This window comes from Tympanuchus pallidicinctus, unplaced genomic scaffold (assembly GCF_026119805.1).
Source record: "Tympanuchus pallidicinctus isolate F22 unplaced genomic scaffold, pur_lepc_1.0 scaffold22, whole genome shotgun sequence".
NCBI classification, from domain to species: Eukaryota; Metazoa; Chordata; class Aves; order Galliformes; family Phasianidae; genus Tympanuchus; species Tympanuchus pallidicinctus.
Genome location: NW_026294739.1, coordinates 21251346 through 21279203, shown reverse-complemented (window position 1 = coordinate 21279203; position 27858 = coordinate 21251346). Strand labels below are relative to the sequence as shown.

Below are 27858 nucleotides of genomic sequence, written 5' to 3'. Positions count from 1 at the left end.
GTAGCTGCAGAGTGTGCAAAGCTTTCACTTTTGAATGGAATGTAGATGCAACAATACAGTGCAGGCAAAATCTTCTGCTAAATAGATGCAAGAGAGCAGCAATTGTTATTATGATATGGCCATTTCAAAGTCATCCATATAAAAACTGCAGAGAATTTGCTTTCACTCAACTCTTGAAATGGAAGGGACCACCAATTAAACGTGAATAATCCAGACACAGATACAAGTCCCATGTGAAGATAGCAAGAAGTGCAAAACCGGAGGCTCAGTGTAGCACTGAGACAGCGCTGATCCAGGGTGAGCAAAGGGACTCACATGTCTCACTCCATGGCTGAATCCTGCACTGCTTTCTCTAGCAAATCTCCCCAGTGCAATACCAGAACTTCATGACCCACGAACTTTCTTTTCAGTGCTGGAAATCATTAAAAGCTTTGCAAGTATGTGGCATATGCTTTGTGATTGAACTGGCACTTTTCATTTGTGAAAGGCTTGAAAAGTCATCACTGAGTCAGCTTCACAAATCAACTTCACAAGTATACACCTTATAACGAGCTAGAAAAAACATATCTTGCTCAACAGCTCCTCCTACTGCTTACATGCACCGCGTTTGTAAGAAGCCGCATAAAACGATGTTTGTCAGGACAACCTAAAAATAATAATTTATTTCATTTACTCTTTATGCAGGCTGAATTCACTGCTCCCTTAACCTCAGCAAGAACAGGGAAGATGTGATTCTGCGTGGTCCATCAGTCTCACTAGATAATTTCACTGGCCTGCATGGTCCAGTTTGATGGAATCTTCCTCTAAAAAATGCTACCAAAATCCAGACAATTTCTGCTTTATGTTAGAGAGGATGCTAAAATTCAGAGTAAGCTTCTGTTCTTTACTGTATTGTTGCTGCCTGTTGGAAAAGCCTTCTCAGGATTTTCAGATTCAAACAGTGCTGCTACCATAACCCAGAAGTACACACCATTGTAGTCCAAGGCAACTTTCACTGCAGGGTGGAACAAGGAAACTTGTATCAGAATATCCCAAGAAGCACATAGACTCACTTCCCTTTTCTTCTGCTACTATACAAAATTGCAACAGAAACTACAAAATGGTCTTTTCTTCATGTCAAGAACAAAATAGCAATGCAGCCAAATATCTCCTGCTTTTTCTTCAGATGTTTTCAAGGAACAAATTTTAGAATATACAGAATGTTCTTTGGCCATGACAGACACAGCTCTCCAGAGGAATAACAGTATAGCAACATACGAAACTGTTTTTTGTAAGAGTTTTGATAAGAGGTGAGTAAAGCTGTGGATTTTCAGCCAATGTTTTTTATCCTTCTTTTCAGTTGATATAAATCATATTTTATAATATCATTCCCAGAGTTTTACACTGCAGCAAATACGAAACTTTACAGGTAGATTCTCCCCTCTCCCTGATAAACCCATGAGAAATCTCATTACAGAAATTTCGCTCATCTTGCATCGCCCTTGAAAGGGAACATTTGCAGACGTGGAATGAAAATAGCAATTTTCCACGCAAGTTGTTCTCTTGTGTTTTCCAAGGCTCTCAGTTCCCAGCGCCCATTGTAGTACATCTTCATGTGTAAAGTCTGATCTTTGTTTACTTCCTGGTAACGTAGTGTGCAGGGTCACAGGATGTGAGGAGACTTCTGGAAAACAGAGTGATGTTTTACCAATGACTTTTACTTAAGCCTAAGATTCTGCTACAAAGTACAGTGCACCAAAGCACAGCACGCACACACAGCGAATTGCTGCGCAAAGGAAGCGCCTCCTGGATATGTTTGGAAGGTTGGAGGTATGCAGGTAAACAGATATAACCCAGATCCAGTGCACCCATGTCAGGGAGAAGTACATCACTTAGTGTAAGTTCTACCTGAAGCTAATACATTGTTTCAAGAAAATAAAAGCAAAAATAAATTGAAAAACAACAACAAAACAAGTAAAGTCAGGAGCCCAGCAGATTAACCTGAAGATGGTCCCGGCTGCCAAAGCTGCTGTCTGGAGCAGTTCATTTAAATAGCAGCATAACTTCACATCACTGCTTGGTGAAGATATATTTGGACATACTTGTGAAGTTTTTGCTGGTGGATTCATGCATCACAAGCGTACCGCTTTCATGAAGAACTCCAAAATATGCAAGCAAAATATAAACAGAAACTAAGCAATTTAGAATCACTTTGAATTAGGTATGAACTGCCAGCCTCTTATTAAATCTTTCTGAGATTCAAACATGAATTGATAAAAATCAATAACAAAGGAAACCTCATTTTCTTCTTCATTAATTTTTACTTAGTTTAGCAGATGTTTCTTGTCTCATATTGCAGACCATTTAATTTGCGTTAAGCAAGAGACTACAAATTTGATTTACACATTTTAATTCCAAGCTTGCATTTTTAGTACTTTCAGATACATTTATATGCAAAGCATTATGGGTTGCATTCTGAACTAGATCCTTAGTTTAGCCAAGCTAAGCTTGTATCATAACTGGGATGAGAGGGGAACTGAGGTAAGAGACGTTTTTTTTGTCTCACTCTGAAATGAAAATTTACTGTAGACTGCACTGACTGCACTGTTTAGAACGGATTTCAAGTTGAATCTAGTGCCACGAACCTTCTCGAGGCTGGTTATAGCCATGATCAATCTCAAAGGGGCAGCAGTGATCCAACGCTCACACCTTCCCTTGAGCTTACCCCAGCAGTAAAGCCTCCTAAAAGGCATGACAGAGGTAACTCAGCCTTAGGCTGCCTAACATTTCCTTGGGAAAACCAGGTAAGTTGGCTTTCTGACTGCTTTGTGGTCCCTGAATGGCGTGCAGCAGGCAGCCTGTGCTTTTGTTCCTGGGAATATGAGATCCATTTGGACAGACTGCTGCTCTTTCTTATGGTGCCCTGTGGACAGGTTCCTGTTACTCAGTTTAAACGGCTCACTTATTCACCAAGATTTTAGTTATGAAGATAGATAGAGAAGTAATAAAATAAAAATAGTGGAAAACTGCTGTACTGAGGTACAGAGAATTTAAGACTTTCCCTCTTTTTAAAATTACAGTGGATTTATGCATGCTCACTGCTTGGCATTTGCTTGAGTTAGGTCTGCCAGTAAATAAAGTTGAAGCATTCACATCTCTGGGCTCAGATGGGATTGTAAAAGTGGCGGGTGAAGGAAGAGACACAGACTTTTGTTAAAGGGTCAACACAGAAAACTGAATGAGCACTGCTGATGTCCACAGGATATACACACAGGATGTCCACAGCTATAACCTTCTTCCAAGAGAAATATTAAAGCTCGACAAGAAATTAAAAAAATAGTAGGAAAACAGAACAAAACAAAAACATACAAACAAAAATACAGGAATTAATTGTAACAGAAACTCACAGAAGACTTTAAAGATAACATCAGGTAACAGTGGTCAGATTCTTGAATTGAAATGTCTACGCTGCACTGAATCATACAAGAAAGTCTGGGTTCCTAAGAGCCGGGTGCAGTAAAAACACAAATAAGCCTAATCGCATCATCTACACAAGGATACAGTCAGTGTTACCTACTCGACCTGTGAGCCTACAGTGAAAAGCACTTCCTTTTGCTTGTTCTCCATCTTCTCCAAGGCAGTATGCCTAGTAAGATCCAAATGGTATGATTTGTACTAAAATAGCCGTGTGGTGTGAAACGTTCAGCTGTCAGAACTGCCTCTCCTTTCTCACTTCGCAAAAAAACCACACACCACAGCACCATCTGCTTCACCACGGTGCAGATTTACTGCAGAGGAGCTGTATTTTAATGGGAAAAATCATTTGACTACAAGAGAATTTTATGACGTTGCTTTAATTTCCTTTTATTGCTTTTTTATTTTTTTTCCTCCAATTCTCACATCATCCTAGGTTTCCTAAGGCACCAGACTGTGAAGCTGACACCAGATGGGGAAATGAGTTTCAAACAGCTGCGGGCTTCCCTACTGCTGCTTCCAGCCACTGCAGATTCATTTCTGCAGGTGCATATGGGAGAAGCTGGTGACAGCAAGACAATGCTAAATTTAGTTTTCTCCTCTGCAACCTCCATAGGTTTCAGCATTCTCACAGCTCCCAAAATTTGCCACAATCACAGTATCTGTTTAGAGTGCAGAATGACTGGCAGCTGCCTTCAGCAGATGAAAAATAGGCAAACAAAGGATGACAGCACACAGAGAAGGAACAGAATGTATTTACATGGATCCCTTTACAGGAGCTTGTTTATCAGATGCTATGAACTGCTTTATTTATAGCTAATGACTTCTCCAAAAACATTGTTCTCAGTCGACTTCTACTTTTGACAGTCAGGAGACCCACTCTGCAAAGGAAATGAAATAATTTTGAATTTAAAAATGGTGAAAAAAGCTTCTTGCTGTATCCTGAGCCCATTGTGAAATGTCATATCTCTTGCATTTTTAAGCTTATTATCATTGCTGGTCATTGTTTCTAGAAAGTCTTCTCAAGAAAGAACAGCAAATCTTGTATATGAGAAGAAAATAACCAGAACTTAATTTCATACAGGAGTTGAGGATGCTTAGCCAGTAATCTGATCAGTTGTTTACACTGCCAGCTCCTTATGCAGGGGTGGTCTTTCAGTTGCCTGTGCAATGCCCAGTAGATGACAAATGCTGTACAAACAAAGGGGAGGGATTTGCATTTTCCAGGCTGAAATATTTAGTCATTGCTTCCTACAGAAACACAGAAAGCAATAGCCAGGCTGTTTCTGCCCAGCAAATCCTGCCTCTTCCATGTGGCAGACCCACTCACACTCACAGGTTTGAGCTCAGCTTGCAGAACACAGACGCTTGTACCCAGGGAGGACTGTGCCCTTTCTTTGATCGCCATCTCTGCTCCCCAAACAGCTTCCAACTGCAAAGCAAAGCAAAGCTTCAGCACGGTGGGAAATGCCAGCACGCTGGGGTCATCTGTGCACCAGAGTCTGTGTGGCTGCAGATGTGTGTTCCACCACGGACTCATGGCCGCCAGCAGTGCCTGTCAGCGCTCCCAGACCAGGATGCTTCAGGAGTCAAAGTGTGTCCTGTCACCTTTTCCTCTTGCAATGCTAATTAGACTGTGCACTCTGCAAGCGCACAATGGAGGCACAGGAGGTGTTTATGCATTTTGTTTGTTGTAGCCCGTAGGAATTACAAAGGAAACTCATGCAGTGAATGGAAGGTGATGTTATTTGCTTCAGGATGATGCAGTATTTCAAATTCGTTCTGTTTGCTGAAGCAAGGAGGAAATGGGTTTGCTCCTGCAAAATCTTTATTCCTACAGTCCTGCAGCTCTGGCTTCACATAAAGCCCCTGCCCTCCTGCTGCCGCCCTGGATTGGTGCTGGGGTGGCTTGAGAAGGCCAGGGCTATTTGCATTTGGACCTGCACTGCTACAGAAAAAGAGCAAAGACCACATTCAGCTCTGTTACCAGAAATGAAAGCACAAAGAAATCACAACTCTTCGTTTGCAGACTCTTAAAACATTTCCAGTTTAACTTTTAAGCATTAGGAACGTATCTCAGAAAAAGCAGATCCACTGACCGGATGCATCTTAACGTTAGAATTAACCTCGTACTTCAGAAGTAAAGCCAGCTAAAAGTGCACAGGTAAAACAGTTTCTCCTTGGCTGTAATGGAATAAGTAAAGTACTCAAAACATAATTTCAGAGCTTGGCTAAGCATTAACAGCATTTGTCAGTAACAAATACATGAAGCTATGGTTTTGGAAATGGAACAGGAGATGGCTGATGCACTTATATCAGAGGAACTGGGCTACTAGCCAAAATCTGAGTTCTGATAGTTATGTTCCCAACCAGGGATTGATTCCTGAACTGAAGTATCTGAGGATAGAAAAGCAAACTATAGCATGATGTGCAGAATCTGTGGACTGTGTGCATATTTATCTTTCTTTCTTCTATTGCTTTTCTTCATCTTGTCTATCGAGATCTGAAAATTCACTGACATCTTCAATCACTACGCTCTTAGGAAGAAGTGAAGCAACATTTATTTACAACCTAAGTCTTGCATATAAAAAGGAAGACCTCACTCTTCCAGCACCTTTGAGCCAGATGCCCTTTAAAGATTTTCCTTTAGTCAGAGTTAGTTCAATCACTACGCATGAAACAGATGAAATATGGCTGAAAAAAACAAATATCCTCATACTTATTTCTGTAATGATTAAGATGTGAAAAATATTACTTTTAAGTCTCTGAGATAATTATGTTTTTAATCTTCAAATGTTTTTTTACCTGAAGTTACCAGTAGTGAGCACGTTCAAGAGAATCTGCGCTACTGAGATGTAAGGAGCAGGCTGAGAAATGCAACACCAGAAGCTGAAGCAGTGGTAGCAAATGTTGGCCATTGTAAAATACAGTTTTGATACAACACAAAGTTCTCTTACAGAGCTTTAATTCAGAAGTTAAGAAGATGTAAGAAAGTTCATAGTACTTGTCAGGCAGACTCAGTGGTAGGTAATAAAAGCCTCTCAGTCCAACAAAATGAATTCTTGAAGGCTTGAGATGCCTCATGCCGGCAAATATCAAGACGGGAATGACAGTACAAGAAAGCATGTCAGACAGAACCTATCTGAGAGAAAAAAAACTCACTTTAAATGAGCTTTGTTATGCTGTAGGGAAGTAATACATATTCGAAACCACGGCTGTCATTTGCTAAACCAGCTCTATTACTTCCTTAAGCTTAGCACGTTCACTTAATCCCTACTCCTCTCTAATATCAGGAGGCATTTAATTAAGCCTTGTGTCTTAACGTTTGCTCTCTAAAGATCCGAGTTCTGCTGAAGAATCTAAAATTCAAGTTTTTAACTGGCCTTGCTCTGGGAAGGCAGTTAAGCACATAAATAGTCTCCCCGACCTTCAGCCTGCACTCTGCTAAATACGGCTGTTCTGAATTAATCTCAGGAATGTACGTACTAAAGAAATCCATGGGACTAGTCACAAGAATGATGATATACCTGTAACTATGGTTTTTGATTCAAAGCTGAGGACCTCCTGGTTATCTGCCCTTGTAGCCCTGGTTATCCAGCTAATAGGTTACTGTTCTATTTGAATCAGTGGCAGAGATAGAGTTAAGATGACTAGCTTGAGTACTCAGAGCTCCCCCTCTCCAGACACTTAAAGCTATGAGTACGTGGACAAACAGCCTCCAACAGAAGCACACTTCCTGACTGCGCTCTGCACATATAGAGCCAGGAGAGCAACAACTGCTGCATGAGCTACGCTGAGGAGGATTTCAGCATATGCCAAGGTTTAGATAAGTTTGCCCTTTGTTTTCAAAATGGGCTTTGTTTTCTCTCGCCCTCAAATGACACTCCACAGAGATTCTGAAGAGCTACATCTGGAATGAGGAAAATATGGCTGAAAGGATTTAATTTATCCTTAGAATAAGATCCAGTATGTCATCCAGATAGGAAAGTGAGCCAGGGATGAATGTTTGAAATAAAAATTTATGAAACATGAAATGAGCTTTAATAGTAAGTCTGCGAAGTCTGGAAACAAGAGGTCTCTCAGGAGTGGCAGGGTCCTATTTTTATGGTACTCTGATAGATGGGAAGGTGATAAAGTGCTGCATGTGAGGAAAGAACTAAAAACGTAATTGAACATGGTTCATAAATCCACAGAGATCCAAAAGCTACATGCTGAGTACTAATTCCTGCTGGGAAATGTTTCTATTTAGTTACACTGTAAAGGTTAATAGTAAATATAATCTAACAACTGTAAATCTTTGGTTTATTTTTCTCCTAAGATACGACTTACCATTGATCTTCTGTTATCTATCATTTGAAGATTCTGTCTGCATTTTTCAGTAAAAGCTCTCCTTCCTCTTTTTGACTAAATCAGACCATGAACTGAGATTTTGATTTATATGGGGTAACAATGTCTGTTCTTCCAGAACTGAAAATGTCCTCATTTAAGATCAGATCAGAAGATGGGATGAAAGCCTTTTATAATTTTGAAAGGAATCAGTCATTTTAGGCCAGTCTCTACATTTTTGTTATTAATCATAAAGATGGATACATATAAAAGAAGATATTTTTACATCTATACTAAAATTCAGAGAATTCTACATTGACAAATGGCCATTAATAAGAGAAGGATATAAAGAGAGAAGAGAAATGTTAAAAATGAGACCTTCTGGCTTAAAGGCCCACTGCTTTCACAGTTTGCAACTACAAGGGGCACCAAGGATGCTAATGCAGTTCACTCTTAGGTGAAAAGTTGCTGAACTTAACTTGAAGGACAATTAAATTACAGAGAACTGGAGCTGAATGAAAATATTTCAGAGCGCATTTATCTGGTTCTATTTCTTGCTCATTGCTTTCACACATTTATTTCTCCTCTCATGGATGCAAGGCCATTTAACTGTCATCATATTCAGTAACATCAATATGCCATTGCTTCTGAATCCTTCCGGCCCTGCAGTTGACACAACTGAAAGACCACATAAATCTGTCCAAGAAGATGCTTTCTACTTCTAACATGCTACAGCATCTCTGCCTTTCAGGTGTCTGAACAGAAGAAAGCACCGTTACTGCATACCAAATATCAAGAGTCTCAATTCCTCACTCACCATTTAAGCATTACCATGCTTTTCCTTGACCAAAATTAAACACAATAATCCTAGTTCTTCTTAAACTACTGTTTAGCAAGTAGCTGTACCATGTTTAACAGACCATCCGCCTTTTAGGAGCGTATGTACAAGATACCGTCCTGCTGGTGGTCCTTAATTGCAGCAGAAATGAAGCTACAGAAACCTCCCTGCTGATGCATAAATGAGTTCTTTTCAGCAGTATTAAATAGTACTTTTCAGAAGACAGCAGTAAAATCAGAGAAATTTCACACATACAAAAGAAGTGTTTTATAGGAGTGCTGTTAAAGCCAACGTAAAAATTTCATATCATCTTATTGTACCACTAGAACTGTATATAATGTTCCAGCAGTCATGTACATACAAACACAATGTGTAATAATAGGCACACAGATTGTTTTGGTATTACTGTAAATGGCAAGCTATCAATACATCTATATTCCATTTCCCCCCACCCCCCCATGTACTTCTATCTTATTTTTGTCAGTGGTGATTTGGGAATTCCACTGAAGATACACTCCTGTTTCTTATGCCATACTCCTAGAGAAACTAGGACACATAAAAGAAATGTCTAGATGAGGAGAATTCATACACAGGAAAAAGTCTGAGCTTCTGTCAAAATAATATGAATAAAGAGGCAGCATCTCTGATCACCCTGACAGTGGAAATGCACAAGATTTGTTTCCTGATGGAAAAATCACAAAGAATAAAATTTGCCTCAGATTCTCACTCACAGTTCAACAAAGTCATTATTCAGAAATTAAAGGAATAAACAATGGATAGATTCACTTTCCCAGTAGGTGTTAATTCCAAGTATAAATGGGCTTAACTCCAAAAAGCTAACTGCAAGTTCTGAATCCATGACCCCTGATTTACACTGAGCTGCAGCACTGTTAAGCAAAATGCAGAACATAACTCCCTGTATTTTAGCCTTATTATTTCATGAAGCTTCTTATGGAAAGACTGGACGTAAAGGAAAAGCAATCAGATAAATTATTGTACATATGGGAGATGCTTCAGATCTTTAGGATCTTTGTAGATAATTTAAACATTATTAGCTGATATTTTCTTCTCAACAACAAACTGCCAGTTCTCTAGCTAGGTACATTAATTCCGAACAGAAACAGAAGCATTCTATGCAGATTCAGTTGTCCAACTCTTTTTTTACAAGGGACATTATTCTTCAATGCCAGAAGAAAAAATTTGTCTCCATTCTGATCAGATATGAAAACAAGGCTTTTCCCCTCAGTGGGCCACAGTAGATACAAACTTTGGAAAAAAAAATATCTGGGGAAAAGAGAAGTGTTATTTCTGTTATTTGCTTGTGGCCCAAACAGAGTTTTAATGAGGTAGAATAAATGTTTTAAAGCAGAAACAGTTTTATCTGCCGACTCTGTTTCTAAAACACAGGATTAATTCCAGCATTTCTGCTCAGCCCATTTGCTTGTCCAGAGATGCATGTATTATATCTACAGGGCTACAACAGACAAAATGCATAAACATCTCCTGTGCCTCCATTGTGCGCTTGCAGAGTGCACAGTCTAATTAGCATTGCAAGAGGAAAAGGTGACAGGACACACTTTGACTCCTGAAGCATCCTGGTCTGGGAGCGCTGACAGGCACTGCTGGCGGCCATGAGTCCGTGGTGGAACACACATCTGCAGCCACACAGACTCTGGTGCACAGATGACCCCAGCGTGCTGGCATTTCCCACCGTGCTGAAGCTTTGCTTTGCTTTGCAGTTGGAAGTTGTTTGGGAGAGCAGAGATGGCGATCAAAGAAAGGGCACAGTCCTCCCTGGGTACAAGCATCTGTGTTCTGCAAGCTGAGCTCAAACCTGTGAGTGTGAGTGGGTCTGCCACATGGAAGAGGCAGGATTTGCTGGGCAGAAACAGCCTGGCTATTGCTTTCTGTGTTTCTGTAGGAAGCAATGACTAAATATTTCAGCCTGGAAAATGCAAATCCCTCCCCTTTGTTTGTACAGCATTTGTCATCTACTGGGCATTGCACAGGCAACTGAAAGACCACCCCTGCATAAGGAGCTGGCAGTGTAAACAACTGATCAGATTACTGGCTAAGTGTCCTCAACTCCTATATGAAATTAAGTTCTGGTTATTTTCTTCTCATATGCAAGATTTACTTTTTTTTCTTAAGAATGCTTGCTAGAGTGTGAGTGGGTCTGCCACATGGAAGCTGCAGGATTGCTGGGCTGTAACAGCCTGGATATTGCTTTCAGTATTTTACTAGAAAACAATGATCATTAATATTTATTTCATACTATTTATTTATTTATTAATATTATTTATTAATAATTATTTCAGCCTGGAAAATGCACATTCCTCCTCTTTTAACTGCACAGGTGGGCCTCTTTTCTCTTTGTCAAGCAGACAGCATTCCAGGATATGGAAGTTGCAGGGTTTGCTGTTTTCTTACTGTCTTTCCTTGATGTCAGTGTATTTAGAAGGCTCTCATTTCCTTATCCCTATTCTCACTCTCATAGCCATGATAGGATGTTTGCTTCTCTAGTTCTTAGGAGTCAGCAATTACAATTGATTTCCTAAGTTTTCAACTGTCTCTTCTTTTCCTCCTGCTGCAGATTAAATTTCACAGAACACCATCTTCTGTCCTATGAAAGGCACCTAAGGGGCACTCTGGGATAGTTCTCTCAGCAGAAGACAAACTTCTATCTATCTTTCTATTATTACAGGGAATCTGTGCAACAATTTTTTCCCTTCAGCACCACATGGAATTTACTTTCTCTTCACAGAACAGCACAGATTGAAATAGAACTCACAAAATGAAGGGGCAAAAGGAAATTTTGCATATAATGCTATAAATAGGTCTAATTTGACAACACCGATAAAGGCTAAAACTTGAAATAAGTTTTACTTAAAGCCCATGACTGTTCACCAAAGTGTCCTTTTAGAGAAATAATGCGTATTATTGAGATGAATTATACCATTCCCCAGTGCTTTCTCCTTGCACTGTTTTCACTTTTTACGCTGCTTGTTCAAATCCACTGCATATGCAATCAACTCAGGATTCACTGTGCACACCAAAAGTGCCTACACAAAGGCAGGAGCAATTTCTTTTTGCTCATAGCACATAATGACATAGCACATATCTGTATGGGCTGTAAAAAAAAAAAAAAAAAAAAAAAAAAGTATGACTGATTAGATTTTACCTGAGTTTTCTTCTTTTTACAGCCCATTTGGATTTTAGTCAGCAGGAACGTGGCTGTGGTGCACAATACTGCTCTGATGGCAGACTGTGCGCACAAAATCACGAGGTGCACCTGAGGTAAAAGAGACAGGCTCGTGTAAGTAAAGAGCTTTTGTTTGTTTGAAAGCAGTGCATTTCCAGTCCTGCCTGAGCTGGAGGAGAAATTAAGTTTAAAAATAATAATAATAACCTTTTACGTAGTGCTTTTGCTGCAGCAGAGACTAAGAGGACCACACTGACATTTCCCTCTCACGCTGCGCCCACGCGCTGTCCCTCCCTAAGGGAGCTTTTCTTCCCGCCCTTACTCCCCGGGACTATCGTTCCCAGCAGCCCTTGCGGTGCCCTCCCGCCTCTTGCACGGGCTCGCTGCCGCGGGGGCTGCTGGGACTTGTAGGCGTCTGTCCGCTAGACGGCTGCTGCAGGGAGTTCGGGCGGGCTTCGCTGAGCCGCTGAGGTGAGGGAACGGCGAGAAGGCGGGAAGGTGCGCGGCCCGGCTGTGGGGAGCGGGGAGCGTTGAGGAGATTTTGCGTGGATGCTCCTCTCCCTCGTTTGTAATGAACAGCTATTAGGGAACCTAACAGCCATTATCATTTTGATGCACCCAACGCGTCACGCTCTGCAGCTGGACACGTTCAGGATCATCATAGAACCACAAAGGTTGGAAAAGACCTCCAAGATCATCCACTTAAACCATCCACCTATCATCAGCATTGCCCCCTAAACCGCGTCCCTCAATTCAGTGTGTTGGAGCACAGCTGATGTTTGCATCACCTCTGTGCCATCTCTCCGGACTGCTGCTGCAGAAGCACAGCTGAGTCAGCTCCAGAGTCCTTAATTACAGCTGGAATTTCATTCAAGAGCATAGCTGAAATGTTACTGAGACTGTTCGCCAGGGGTGCGTGCACTTCTGATGTGAATGAGGAGGGGAAAAGAAATGAGAAAACAGAGACAGGGCCACGATGTCCCTGACCAGTGCTACTGGAAAGCTCCACTTCTCATCCTGTGCCACTCACCTGTGATATCACATTTTTCATAACAATGTGACTGTTATTGTGCATTTGGTTTGCAGCATGCGCAGCTGTTTTTATATGAAAACCGAATGAAATTTTATTAGCAGATACAGTGAGAGCTCTCCATGTTGTTCCAGTCTGTTTTTTCAGACCATATGTGCTCAGGGTCTGCAAGGTAACTAGTGTGGTACTGTCCTTATTACAAAGTAGAACACCAGAATGATTGTACAGGTTAGAAAATAGGCAAACCTTGGTGTAAGGAGAACTTCCTTTTTTATCAGGGGCTTCAACAGCAGAATTCCCCATGAGATAGTGATTTTGTGTACAGCTGGGATGCAGGTGGGCAGAAGAAACTTGCTTTGGTTGCCTATGGACCAGGGATAGCTAAATAACACACCGTGTGAGGGGCAGGTGAGTGAGCTGTGCACTGAAGTAAAGCAAATACAAGTAGGAAGATCTTGGTGCATTACTCTTTGCAACTGGCACATTTCAGTGCCCAAATTTTATGAAAAACTCTGTTCCTGAAATATTAAATGGTGTCATCTTACGTCATGCCAATAACTTCTGGGTCAGCCTTGCATGCATGTTCCTTATGCCTCTGGAGGTTGTTACTGTCCATGGTTTTCACTAATTATCAGTTCTCGATGTGGAATTAAAACAGATCCTGAACTGGTCTGACCAGGTGTGAAGCACCATGCTGGAAAATTGTATGACTCATGCAGGCAGCAATGTAATAACCGAGATACGTTATTTGCATTACTAATAGAAGTAAGTCAGGCCTCAATAAGCTGGAGCCAAGACACATTCCTCATCAAGATACTGTCCTTGTCAAGATACATTCCTTGTCTGTGTTGTGTTCCTGTACGTGCCTAACAGCTGATTCCAGGGGTGATACTGCTTGAGCTAGACCTGTTGGGTGCTAGGATATGTGAATCCATATGCTAGATACTTTACACCATGCAGAGCAAAATCTTTCTAAGAATTGGCCTGTTCTGTACAATAGGGCAATCTTTCTACTTTCCGAGAACAGTAGTGTGTATTCTGTGGGTTCTTTGAAGCAGCATGATTCTGTCGACAAGCCAAACAAAAGTTTCTCCGGATAAGCCATTCCTTGTTGCTGGGTTTCCATATGCTGTGAAGCTGGTTCTCAGGTGTCTTGAGGACACAGGATAACTATTGCAAGCTGCAGATGTTTATAGGAGGAGTTTGGCAGCACCATTTGTGATCGGACCATCCTGTGCACAGCAGGTTAAGCTCACCTTTGATGTTTTTGACTGTTAATTTTACTGCATTATATAGGTGTGAAGCAGCCATTTCAGGCATTTTTAGCTTGGTCTTCTAAGGAAATCAGGCTTATTTCCTTTCACTACTTCTGTCTCTGCACTCCCACATAGCATACTTTTTAACCCATGACCAATTTCAGTCAGACTGGGAAGAGAGGCTGATCTCAAATATATCTCCATATGGAGAACCTCTCTGAACTGACAATAAGGAGGATTTCTTTCAGTGAAGTGGGTGTTCGAATGTTTCTGGTTTGCTTTTTCAATTCTTGTTTCCCATGCTAAAAAGAATTATTGCTGTATCACTCCGTGACCTTTTATGTGGCTGTGTTTAATTCTGTTGGGCTGGAAACCAGAGTGAGAAGCAGTAAACAGAGATTTTGCAATTTAATTACCTGCCAGCCTTGGCATAAACCTGGGCAACACAACTAAAAGACCCCAAAACAACCAGAAACAGCCATTTCTGGCAGTTGCAGGATAAGCTTGTTGAGAAGCTGCCTGGATGTTCTCCTAGCAGACAATCTGTCCATGAGCTGCTGCCTTTCGGGTACTGACACAATTGGAGGGAGAAGTAAATGGGACTGGGAAAGGAACACAGCAGTCAGCTTAACAGTACACTGCAGGATCAAGGGATAAGGCTCAGGGAGACAGCCCAATTATCTGCTTTTTGCATACACCTTGCCAATTTCTGTTTTACCAGCAACTGCAGGGATCAGTTTTTTAATTAATTGGGCTCAGGGCTGGACACTGCTGGTTAGGGAGATGGAAGGCTAATTCTTGATGGAACTCAGGAAGTAATAAAGTTTTCATAACATGTTATGCTGTGCTTTTCATGTTCCCCTTTTACCAGATTTATGTAAATTTGTGTTGATGTGATGCTATGAGTCAGTGCTGACTTGTTTTGGAGCGCAGATAAGTTGATTCCAGATACGCACCTTAGAGGAGAGCTCTGCAAGATGTAGAGATGGTGTTAAAAAGGGGAAGGGAGCAGCCCCTCTGGGACAAGGCTCTCTTTGAGAAAGCCTCTCCTGCTTTTCAGAGCTGCAGCAAATCTGCTTTGAGATCTTTGTGAAAAAAAAAAAAGCCTTGTTCTTGCATCTGCACTCATCCATCACTGTAATAGTCTCAAGCATCACAATACGTGTTTGTTTTCTGTTTTGTTTTGTTTTGATCTCAAAGACCATTTCCATTTATTCTCTGTGAAGGAAAATGATCTTAAGGCGTGTAGACTAAAACTGGCATAAAAAGCAGGCATTTCAGGCAAATTTTGTATTCTGAGTCAGGCTAAACACCTGTGATTATGAACTGCGAAAGGTATTTATGAGTTCTTATTTCCCTTTGAGGTAAAAGCTGGGAGAAGCAGCAGGAGTGGCCCCAAAGAGAGCTTCACACCCCCATCCAGGACCTGCTTACAGCATCATGTCAAGAATGGATTCTGCTTATCCTGACATTTCATTCCTGTGAGGTAGGCTCTGCTGCACTCACAGCTACCCCTTGCATGGCTTTTGGCTTCAGGTAAAAACTTAAATGTTACTAAAGCTGTTAGAGCTAAATCAAACTCACACAAGTCTTTTCTTTCTGCATTGTTTAAACTTGTGGAATTTATTACTGAAAATAACAGTGGAGCAATATAAAAAAAAAAGAATGAAAATAGCTGTACAGATTTGCACTTGGAATGGCAGAAGTACCTACATGAATTTCCTTGTCTCTTATACAAACACTTTTCTGAGAGAACTCAGGCTGGAGTAAACAGACTTCTGCCTCCTGCTGCCTTGCCAGTGCTCTGCTGGTGCCTGTGGCTGATAGACCCAGCTGGGAAGGTGACTAGAAATAGGGCTGCTGGCCTGTCTAGAACACAGGTGCTGTGGTCTGCAAGTGTTGCTTCTCTTGTACAACTTTGTTACTTCCATGTTGTTTTTCATCAGTGGTTTTTGAAAAGCCCCTGAAAATGTCTCCTCCCACTCCGTGCCCCAGCGCTCTGTTGCAAAACTTAGCCTGAAAGGTAAAGTTGAAAACAGAAATGTAAGGTAAGAATCTTGCAGAAGTATTCAGGGCAATAATATTTCAGCATTTGTGAATCTACCCTGCAGACCACAGCCTAAGTTACATCCTCCTTAGTGCAGTAGTTTGTCCATCTTCAGAGATGGGGCCTTGTGGCTCTGCCAGTGAAGGCAATGTGGCACCTTAACTATTGCTGCCACAAGAAGTGCTGCACCATTTCTTTATTTTTCTGTGTGAATTGGGCAGTTTTTGAACAGAAAACCTGTTTTTATTGAAAACTACAGGGGGAAAAAAAGGTTGAAGGACTAGGTCAGCTTTTACTAATGGGTCAGGCTGTTTGGTAAGGAAGGGAAGCAGGAAGGTGTGGCAATGATGCCTTGGACATTGGTTGTAGGATATTCTTCCTAAGTGAAGCTGATTCAGATTTGGAAATGATTTGACTGCAGGCAGGTAGTTAAGGACATAATGTATTATGCAGATTTCTACCTAATTTACTTGTCAAATTAGACCATTAAAATACCTCAAGTACTTGTGGCTTGGGAGAATTTTGTGGCATTTTTAGGGCAAATTCACCAACTTCTGCTCACACAAATCTTGTGTTCTGTCCTCCCTGGTGTTCTGAAACAGGACAATTGATCTGTGGGTGTGGAGCTGGGAGACAGACACACAGGGAGAACTGAGAACAGTTTGGAAGTGGTACTAATCAAAGGTTGCAGGAGGTGAAGGCTTCACCTGAGACTTCCCTGTGACTTTAATTGAGCTGCATTTTTGTGGCTACGTAACTCTGACACCATATTTTTGCACAAACATTTCATTGCGCCTCATAGGAACTTCAGCAGCCTGCACTGTAAAGTCCCACAGCAGCAGAAGTACATTTTTGTCATTCCCAATTAGAGAAGGCACTAATTGTAAACATTTTTTGCTGATTGTCCTGTATAGTACTGCAGTTTTATACGCTCCTCCCTCCCTGCAGATCTTCAACTTTGACTCTCTACTAATTATCAAATTAATGCCGTCATGAGAGTGCGGTGCCGAGCCAGACCATGGGTGTCCTTATTGCATAATGCAGTTTTGGCCAGAGGAGTTTTTAGCAATAGTGAAGCAGGGCGGGGTATGGAGGACACACACTCTGTAATTGAGGATCAAAGGTACTTCTCTCTGCTTCTCGGTGTGCAGAAGAGATGTTCAGCTGCAAAAGGCAGGAGTGTCAGGAAGTCTCTCTCTGAACGTTTTGTCGCCAGGGAGAAGTGAAGAGGTAAGTTCTGCTTTTTAGAGAATCTGCACCATTTTTTGGTAGGAAAATCCTTTCCTCAAAGTAGTTTGGCAATATTTTGTTTGGTAAGAGGCTTAAATATCATCTTGATTTAGTAAAAGCTGCATGTGATGCACAGAAATGTGACTGTTAGAGCAAGGATATTATGAAAAGCAGTTCACAGTACTTCTTTTCTACAGAGATATTACCTAGGAGGCAGAAATATGGAAGGTATTGTAGACAAATGGAAAAGATAAGGCAAAATTTCTCTAAAAACTCTTAAGATGTAGCTTTTGTTAGGATAAAATTCCACTGTCTACAGACCTATGAAGTATTAGTGGTAGCAATGGTAACGGCAGGACGGTTGGACTAGATGACCTTGAAGGTCACTTCCAAACTTGTGGTTCTATGATTTAATTCCTGTGGAATACGATGTTTTCCACAGATCTTGACACCACCAGAAGTTCTGACTTTCCAATTAAAAAGAGGGGGTTTGTTTCATCTCCTTTTATGTACCAAATGATGAAGCATCAGTGACTGACCAAGTCCCGTCTTCCTTTCTCCTCTCCAGCTCTGTGTTCTCCTGGTAACTGTATAATGTAACACAAAATAATGATTAGCATCAATCTGAACACACAGCTTTAAAATAAATGGGCATGTTTTTATTCTTGCAATAGATCAGTGCAGTCTCTGTTGCAGATGGAGCTGTACAGTCTGTGTAAGGATGCACTTTGTTGTAGTTCTGTATGTGTGTTATTCTGCACGCTTCCAACAACAACTGAATCATAGGACTTCAAATTCCATCTGCAGTGACAGAAATCAGACTTCTAGCCAAGTTCTACTTCAGAATCCATGACTAGTGGAGAGAGAGCTATGAGTGCTTTCTGAATTAGGCTGCCTTAAGGGAACCTGAAATAATCCATTGCCAGGAAAAGTTATGAAAGTAGTTTGGTTTGGAAAGTGGACTTGCAATAATTCTTAGGTAACAGAGTTCTGGAAAAAGATACTGTGGAGTGTCCTAAGAAATCGCCCTTTATAGGGTGGGCTGAATTTGGCTCTCTTATTCAGAAGAGAAGTTGGAAAGAGCAAAAGGAGTGCAATGGAGCTTTGCATGGGATAGTCTGTTTCTATCTGGTCATGAATTGTGCTTTAAAATGTGTTTGTGGACTCTGGATTTTAGTTTTCTTGTGCTTTTATAATATTTGCTAACACCGGTCACTAGGGACAGCCTGGATAAAATGGAATTGCTGTTTTATTTTTTTGCTTTTTTTCTTTTAAAGGTTTCTTTTTCTCCTAACTATCCTTTATTGTAATAGGGAAGGCTTTCAGAAGCTGCTCAGAGTTGAAGATGGATATTAAGAGCATGAAGAACTATCTTTATTGGCTGTTCTGCCAGTTTGAATTAATCACCTGCAGCTACCTCATGGAGCCCTGGGAAAAAGTGCTCTTCTACACTTTCAACGTTACTATGTTAGTGATGATAGCATACACTGCTTACATCTTTTTCCCTGTCCACATTAGCATGGCTTTTCAATTCTGCTTGCACTTATTTGGAAGCCAACATGAAAATACTGTTTCTGTTGTGAAGTAACATTGGCAACCTGACATAACTTTTGGATCAAAGAAGTGTTTTTCTCAACACTTTCTGTTTAGAGAGACAGGTTCAGGGTGTGTGCAAACACTGGTTTACTCTCTTCGTTTTCTTCTGCATTCTGGGACTCTGTGACAGCAAATTATTTTGCCAAATCAATTTCAATCAGTCCTCGTTTTTATCATCTGACAGTGCCTTTTAAAGAGCTTTCAGGTTTAAAGACTGACTGGAGTTACAAAGCTGGGTTTGGTAAGGAAGCAACTGTGCTGCATGTTTTGTTACTCCAGGGAGAGCTGTTCGGATACGGAGAGTTTTTATCTTGGGAAATTATACAGCATATATTTGTTCTTGTCTGCCACAGCTTTGCTGACAGGGAAGATGTGTACATGAAAGGTTTTGTACAACACTATGCAACTACAGGCTGCTTTTCTAAGCTTGATATGTATGTATTTATACAATTATTTTAGTATTTATTTAGACTCCGTTATTTAATGCAGTGAATTATTTGTCCAGTTCATCATTATGCAAACAATGCAGTTGATTTACTGAAAACGTGAGGATTTCCTTCCGTAAATGTTTTAAATAAAATCTTATTTTCTTGGACTTTGTTATTATTTTAAAAGATCAGTAAAGCATACATGGCATATGCAAAACATTAAACCATGTATTCAGCTGGAGTAGGGATGTTTTATACTCTTTCCACTTACTTGTTTCTGGCACATGAACTGTTGAGACTTCAGATTTTGTAGCTAACGTGGTGGACATCCCATAATTGGTTTTGTTTTGAAGTCCAGGGTTTTTAAACTTCAGTCTTGAATGCACAATATGGTTGTGCTGCCAGCTGGTTAGAGTGGATACTGACCGAAGCTGGCCAGAAATGAAATGCCAATGCAATTACATTGAGAACATGTGCTCAGCACCATGCCCACAGCACAGCAGCAGTGCATACAGGGTGACAGCCCAGCTCTGCTCCCACCCACACTGAAGTGAGTTTTCTTCTGTCTTTTGAGCATAGTGATGCTCCTAGAATATCCTCACCTTTAAGACAACAGGATGCTCTCAACAAGTGGTAATCAGACGATGTAGAAACTGGGATTTAATAGAATCATAGAATCATTAAGGCTGGAAAAGATGTCTAACCTCATCTAGTCCATCCCATTTGGTTACAGGCTGTGACAAAACAAACTGAAAACACTAATTATGTTACTTGTCATCTCCCCATGAGATCCAGTTACTTTCCCAACTGATGATTAGGAGAGTATGGAAATAGCTTATTTGTGAAAACAAAGGCAGATGAGTTTAAACTTGTAACTCTTTCGACAGCACTCAGATAAATTTGTAAAACAAATGAACTTCGATTTAGTGCTTTTCAATTATAATCTGATCGTATGTTTTATTAAAGTAACCTAATGGCTAAAGTGAGAAACACCTTGCATTGTCTCCTAGCAGCTTTCATGTACAGGAGACAGAATGCCTTTACTGAAGTTCAGGGGCAGAAGAGGGAAACAGGATTATAGTTTGGTCAATTATCACACTATCTGTCAGGATAACCCTTTAGTTGCAAGACTATCAGTCCATAATGTAAGCAGGTAAATGTAGTATTTTGCATCATACATGCTTGAGAGACGTGCAGATATTGCATTATATACCTGCAGAGAAATCTCAGAGTGTAAGTAGGCCAACACAGTTATATTTACATTGGATAAGAGCAGACTGTACACACACATCCAAAGTATTTGTTGACATTAAGGAATCTGACATCTGGCTGTAGAACTTAGAACTTATGCTGGGTGTGTTTGTGTTTTTTTGTTTGTTGCCACCCTTTCCTTGTCTTCCCTGAGTAAACCCACTTGTGTTTGTTGTGGTTGCACGAATTGCCTGGTGTCTCTTGCAATAGCTGTCACAGGATCTTGCCATGCAGGTGTCCTATTTGCATGCTGCAGTCCTGCGACATGGGCTGGCTCCTGGGCATCTGCAGTGACAGCAGTGCAGTTTGCTCCGTCCAAGAACAGCACAAATCTCTAAATCTCAGCTGTGAGAGCTGGAGGGAGGATGGATACCACAGAAAACCAGAAGGATACAGAGAGCTAAGTGGCAACTGAATGAAAAATACTTGATTATTTTTATTCATTACAATCTTTTCCCTGCATGGGACTAAGACTCCTAACTACAGAGTAAGATTTAAAACACTATATTTAAACTCCACCTCGTAATTGCTGTTTTGAAACAACGCAAACAAAAATACTAACCTGCTTGGGCACGCTCCCTGCTGGGATCTGTGCTCTGGCCCACAGCCTTCTCGCAACTGAACTCTGCATAGGACTGCCTCTCCAGAAAAGAGCAACAAAAACTTGTGCAGATCTCCCCATCAGAAGTACTGCACCGCGTAACTGTTCCATGGGTTGCCTGGCTGCCCTGCTATCCACCAGGAGCATGGCAGGTGCAGGCACTGCATCTTTGCTACAACAGTTGCATCAGGAACACTTGGCACAAGGGATACCTTATTAAAAACCAGCACTCCCCCCATGCTTTCCCACATAGCCATGCAGGCAGTTCTCTGCAGTTTTTGTGCATAGACACATACATGCACAGTCTGCACGAATAGAAGGTTGGTTCTTAGATGCTGGATGGTTTATTAATCTCCTAAACATTAATGTCAGAAGATTTGCTTGCTTAACAAGTGAGTATCAGTTCCTTGACATGCCTGCCACATGAGACTAATTCTGCACACCTGTCAGTGAGGGTTGGGCTTTTGGGTGTGTGTGCATGGGGGAGGATAGGGTTGTGTGGTGGTGCTGTTTGGAGGTTTTTGTTAACGTTCAGATGCAGGAATAAAAGGTGCTTCTTGTTTTCTCCCAGGGCTGTTAACCCCAGTGTACACTCGTATGTGCTGAATGTACTTGCTCAGTGACTTTCTGTCAATAAATGAATTCATTTTAGCATTCATAAATGTGGACTTAAACAAGCAGTGTTAATTGAACAAAATTAGTTTCTGACATATAACCATTCTAATGTCATTCCCATCTTTGTGAATAGTTCCAACCTAGAAAGGAAATTGGTGACACGAAGCACCGTTCACAGCTCTGCTTCACCAGCTTCTAAAAAGGATTCTCGTGGTTAAATGGCATAACTTAGTAGGGCTGGTTCAAGAAAGGTAAAACCAAATAGCTAAATAATAAAGACCTACTAAATCCAAGTACCTTATGCTTCTCACTGTGATCACTGTGTGATTACAACTCTAATACATTCCTTGTGTTAGGAGGTTTATTATTATAGGACTTTCATACCTTTCCTCTCATAAAACAATTTATTGATCAAATTATTTAAAGCTCCTAAAGGCAATGAAGATAATGTTTTTTTTGTGTGTGTGCAGAACTTTATTTCCACTGCTGCTGCTAACAGTTTTTGAGGCCTAAAATAAGTTCATGTTCCTTATTGTTACTTTTATTGGTTTTGCTATGATGACATAAGCATTTTGTCTAACCCTAACCCTAACCCTATTTACATCCGAATGTAATTTGAGTTCTTATCTTAGCTATTTGTTATCTGACTTGAAAATCCTGTTCCTAAGACAAACTTGTCAGCACTTTCTAGCCTATACATCCCACAGAACATACTCCTTTTCATCTTGCATATGTGTATTTAGAATGATGTTGAGTTCACAGAAGATCTGTCTGTTTTTATAAAGCTGACCCTACGTTAGCCAGTCTTGCTTGGCTGAACCTTTCTGCCTAACTTCAATGCTTAGCTGCAACTACTTCATGCAACAGCCTACTAACAGTATTATTTGTTATAGAAAAGTACTTCTTGAATGATATCTCCAAAATACAAACATTTTCAGGTAAACCTTTCCAGCAATTTTCTAGATTTAAGGTGCCTAAACAAATATGTTGTTACAACTCCTACCTACCTGAACTGAGGATTGAGGGCTTATCTCCAGCCTATCCCACATGAATTCAGGAATTATGTTTTCTGGCTGAGTTTAATGCTAGCACCTGCCTGCCTTAAAAGGAGGAGACATGCATGCAGTACAGGGAAGACTGATCCAAACACCTCATCCTTTTGACATGCATTACACTCACATCTGTCACTGAAGTTCTCCAACACATGGAAGGTTCTAGGGGTAAGGCTGGATCTCTGCAACTCTCCCACTGAGAATGCTTCTCTGCAAGGACACATCTGGCAGGAAAATAGAAAATGAGCCTACAAGTGTGTGAATGTTCAACAGGCACGTGATCTCTGACCTTGCTTAAATCAATTTGCAATCAGCAAGTAGAACTGAAATATTCATTGGAGGGTTTGTGATCCACCCTGCACAATAGGAAGAGTTTGTATTGAAAGTTTCCACTAAGGCAGCATTTGTACCACTAAGACAGCATTTGTACCACTAAGACAGCATTTTCTCTTTCTATGTGCAGTCGAAGGGATTGTAGTGACCTGTTATCTCCTCATCTTATAGTTGGTGCGTAGCTTCCTAACTGAATCAAAAGTGCAGCCACCCGGCCCACACAGTACATGAGGACGACAAGACACTTAGCTCCAGAGCTGCCAAGTCCTTGGGGCAACAGGTGTGTTGGAGCTGGGACAAGGAGTGCAAGGGACCGAGCATCAAACTATGCACAAAGCAGCAGTCAGCAGCTAGGGAATTCTTGTGGGCTCTGCTGGTGGGCACCAGCTCTTGGATTATTCTGCTAAGAGACCAAACAAAGATTTCTGTTGCTTTGCTCTGCACGTTTCATGTAGAGGCATGCAGAATGCCATCCAGTGAATTAAAATAGGCTGTTGAGAAGCATCATTTAAAAATGGTCCAATCCTACATGTGCTGACTTTAGAGGTGTACATCAATATAAAAAACTTAAAAATCTACAGAAAAACTGGTTCATATAATGCCATCATGTTGTTACCAGAGAAGGTTGCTGGACTCAGGCTGTTATTGGCACTATCTGGCTTTACCACTTCCACATGATGGAGTCTCCACAAGCCCCAAACACATTCTATTCCTCACAAAATATTTCCCAAATGTTTAATCAGAATTGCCCTAAACTGCTGCTCAGCCTATACAAATGGTCACTTCTCTCTCAGAAACAAGAAAAAACAAAACCTGAGTACTCATGCTCTGACTTTAGTACTTGGAAGACTTGCTTGAAGGCAACTAAAGCTGCTTACCATTATACACCCATGCATGGCTTATTTATCTGTGTAATGAAGGAATGCATTAAAGGCCAGTGTAATACCTGAACATGATTTATGATTACTTATTAAAATTGTATTAAAAACGTGAGCATATTTTTTCCAGATCAGGTGATTTTGTATGCATCTTGCATCCTGTCAGAGCGCAAGCAGTGTGTTTCGGGAAAGAGAATTTCAAACAGTCAAGACACCAAGGTAAACAAACAAGCTATATTCAGAATTCAGAGGCTGCCAAGGTTAAACAGCAGCTGTCTCAACATTTCCACCATTTCCACTGGAGACAATCCCTGTTAAACCCTGCTTGGAGCACATGCGTCCTTTGGCTGGAACTGCATCTTAGCTCAGCACAGTGGATACGGGAACAGGCATCAGGACCTAGTGATTCCAGAAGGCTGTGGAGCAGCTGCCTCTGTGTGCTTGCTGGGTCAGCTGCCCCAGCACAACTGCTGTTGCTGGCACTCCTACAAACACTTCTCCCAGGCTAACGCCTCTGGCACCTCCTGGCTCTGTGTGCCAGCTTCTACAAACCTGGGCCTTTGGGATGAATTCTCTGTGTTTGATGTGCTGGCAATCTGCGTGCTTACCTCTAACTATGGCTTCCACAGGGCATCATGGAACTTTTGCATCACGGTGTCTAAATCTGGCTGCCAGAATATTTCCACTCCAGCCTCCTACAGGACATAAGCCTGGATTATTTTGAGTATTAGCCTTCATCTTTTAAGAAAAAAAAATCTCAAACAAACCTAGAGCTTTAATTTATGACTGAGGGCTGAAGAACGAATGAGCATGTATAATACAGCATGTAGCATCCAGTCACATAATGCTAAGCAGTATACAAGCAGCCTACCCCAAAAATTCACAGCTTGAGGAGTTTCCTTCTATCTTACAAAACTTGTCCCTCAACACAGATTGGTTTTTCTTCTTTAAGTCCTTTCAGTTCTTAGCAATGTAAAGCACTCCCTTAGCTGATGTGAGAAATTGCATTAGTTGTGGATGTAGGTGTCATAATTGTTGAACTTGTTGAAATTGTTGAAAATGAAACATAATTGTTTCATTTTATAAAGTTGATTATTCAAACTACACAAAGACACTTTTCTTTCCTGATTATGCTTTGCTTTTAGCATGGAATGGAAATTCTGGCAAGTTTTAAATCTCACCTCTTGCCTCTTGTTTTAACCATATTCCCATCCTAAGCTCATGAAGATTGAGTATGGAAAACTTAAACCTAGCTAAATTCTGATAGTAGTATTCATTGCTACATGACTAAATTCTGGAATGAGCTGCAGCAAACATTGCCAAAAATCTCTGAAACCCAACACAAGTCTCACTCCTATATTTAACTGCTCTGGGAGCACGCAGCTAAAATAAGCGGCCGTGGCAAAGTGCAAAGGCAAATCTGTCAGCAGAAGGAGCAGATTGCCAGAAGTGCTTAAGCATCTCGATCAAAGCTTTTGTCTTATTTTCCGTTAAGGTGATGCTATTTTCATTTAGGTTCAAAATAACACATCAGGAACCACACTGGCACGAACAAGAACTGAACCAAGTTTTGCTGACTTTTCGTTACAACTGAACAGACTGCTGCTTTCCATTAACACGAAGGAATAGTGACATCAGGTGGACTATCACATTCATCACAAGAACATCTCAAGTCTTCTCTGACAACTTCCAAAGGAGAAAAGGAAATTTCTGCTGCCAGCCCTTGGTAGCTCCTTAGGACACAGACTGGAATAATCCCTATGACAACAGCTTTGTTTTCTGATAGAAGAACTCTGACTTGCGTTTAAATGATCAAGAATCATGGTAATACATTGAGTGCTGACAGGAACTACTGTGCGCATTCACAAAGGGAACTGAACCCCCCAGCAGTAATTAAACTAAATGCAAATTCAGCAATAAAAACCCCAGAAGGTTTAAATCTAGTTTTTCATTTTCCTTGTCTCCCTTCGTCCCTTCAGTAACTGACTGGGGGGAAACGTGAAACTCCCTCAGCTCAAGTAAGTCTTTCTAAACAGGAGGATTAGGGTGACAGGGGTTAAAGTCTGTAAGAAGCTTATTTGGTTTCTCATTGTGAAAGCCTTCCTTCTGAAAGAACAACACATTGGCTGTTTTGAAGGACAGAACTTTTCTTCTCTGCTGAAACAGAATCGCTTCAGCTGGCTATGCTTTTATTTTCCTTCCTAAATACTTTAAAAGTATTCTTTCTTTTTCATCTTCTACTAGCTTACCACATGTGGCAAGCACACAACCATCACAACTATTTCAGATACCAACAACCCTTTTAAATCTGTATTGCTATCCATAAATTACTGTACACACTGCTACTGCTTGGTACTTGCTATCACACATTCTCTGTACAAAGCTGTATGCATATGTGTATAACATTCACATCTCAGAAGCAAACACTCTCCTCCCCAGGTAGACTCGAGGAATGTTATATTTCAACTCTTCCAATTCAAAATTCATCAGAAGCTGCATGCAAACCATTAAGAAGTTATGACTCGAATCCTGGAGCACCTTCTCTGCTGTATAAAATAAGGAGCTTTCTCTTTAAACTGTGGCTTAATCCGCAGATGGAGACTTTCAGGAGATGCAGGTTACATAGCAGCCTTTTCTCTACTGTGAATTAAGTACCTTTTATCACATTGCTTATCCGGTGTCACTGAGCAGATCTTGCCTTCACTGGCCGTACACCATCTGAGCCTCTTCTGGCTCCCAACTGTTGACGTATTAAAGGGATGCTGTAAATTTGAGAACCTAAAATGAGAGCTAACTTGGGTTTCAAGTACACACACAGCTTAGGCACCCTTTGGGGAGCTGTTACTATGTGTTACAGCTAGCAAACAATGGACTCGGATTTATGACTTGTTTGTCTAGCACCCATACCTAAACATCTTTCCAGACAAGACTTGCTGAAAGATGCTTGAAATCCAATACAGACCAGTAACAGACCATAGGGGGCCAAAGAAGACAGACATCTCCAATAACAAGCAGATTGACAGATAAGACAGCAATCCGTCTGACATTACTGAGAGCTAGTATGAAAGAAAACATTAGGGAGGAAGGAAGAGAGTTGATCAAAACAGCAGAGTTTAAAACAGGTTTTTATTACAACTCCCTCTCCGCTGCCAACAGGAAGCTTATTATCAAAGCACGTGCAAGAAAGGTTCGATCATTTTTACCTTTGTCAGAAAAATCACAACTCAGAACCCATCTCATCCAGTCATGGAACAGACTGGCTGTTACATGTTATGGCTAATTAAAGTTCTTCCATTTCCATAGATCTGGCCCAAGAGTCACTAGATTTGAGCTTATCTCAATTTCCCCACCACTACTGGCAGGCGCAGATAGAAGTAAAATACGTTAAAAAAAATCAACACATCCAAACCATTCTTGTTGCAGTGATAATTCAGGCTAGCTGTGCAATTGTATTCTCATTTACATTTTTTTTTTTAATGCTTCATACCTTTCCTATACTGAACTGCTGTCACGAGATAAACTGCTCCTTCACTTTTTAGCAACTTTATGGATTTCTCATGACTGTTCTTCATAATAAAAACTATGACAAAGCTCCTCAAGGAGGATGCAGGAGAGCTTGGTGTGACCCAACTACACAATAAAAGACAGTTCTGCAGGATGGCTGAGCTGATAGCAATGCCTATGGCAGGCTCAGAATTGTACTACATCAAAGCTGACCTTCC

The 27858-nt window shown here is 40.9% G+C and overlaps 2 long non-coding RNA genes across 2 annotated transcripts; both read right to left on the bottom strand.

The window, feature by feature from the left end:
- Nucleotides 1-485: 485 nt before the first annotated feature.
- LOC128082492 (uncharacterized) lies at nucleotides 486-12132 on the bottom strand. The gene is made up of 3 exons (XR_008207695.1): nucleotides 12027-12132; nucleotides 11799-11909; nucleotides 486-1663 (listed from the first exon to the last, which is right to left on the bottom strand). It is a non-coding gene; the product is annotated as an uncharacterized LOC128082492 (long non-coding RNA).
- A 5014-nt stretch (nucleotides 12133-17146) lies between these two features.
- Nucleotides 17147-26866, bottom strand: LOC128082491 (uncharacterized). Its single transcript, XR_008207694.1, has 4 exons — nucleotides 26792-26866; nucleotides 24745-24831; nucleotides 23053-23149; nucleotides 17147-17969 (listed from the first exon to the last, which is right to left on the bottom strand). It is a non-coding gene; the product is annotated as an uncharacterized LOC128082491 (long non-coding RNA).
- Nucleotides 26867-27858: the final 992 nt, after the last annotated feature.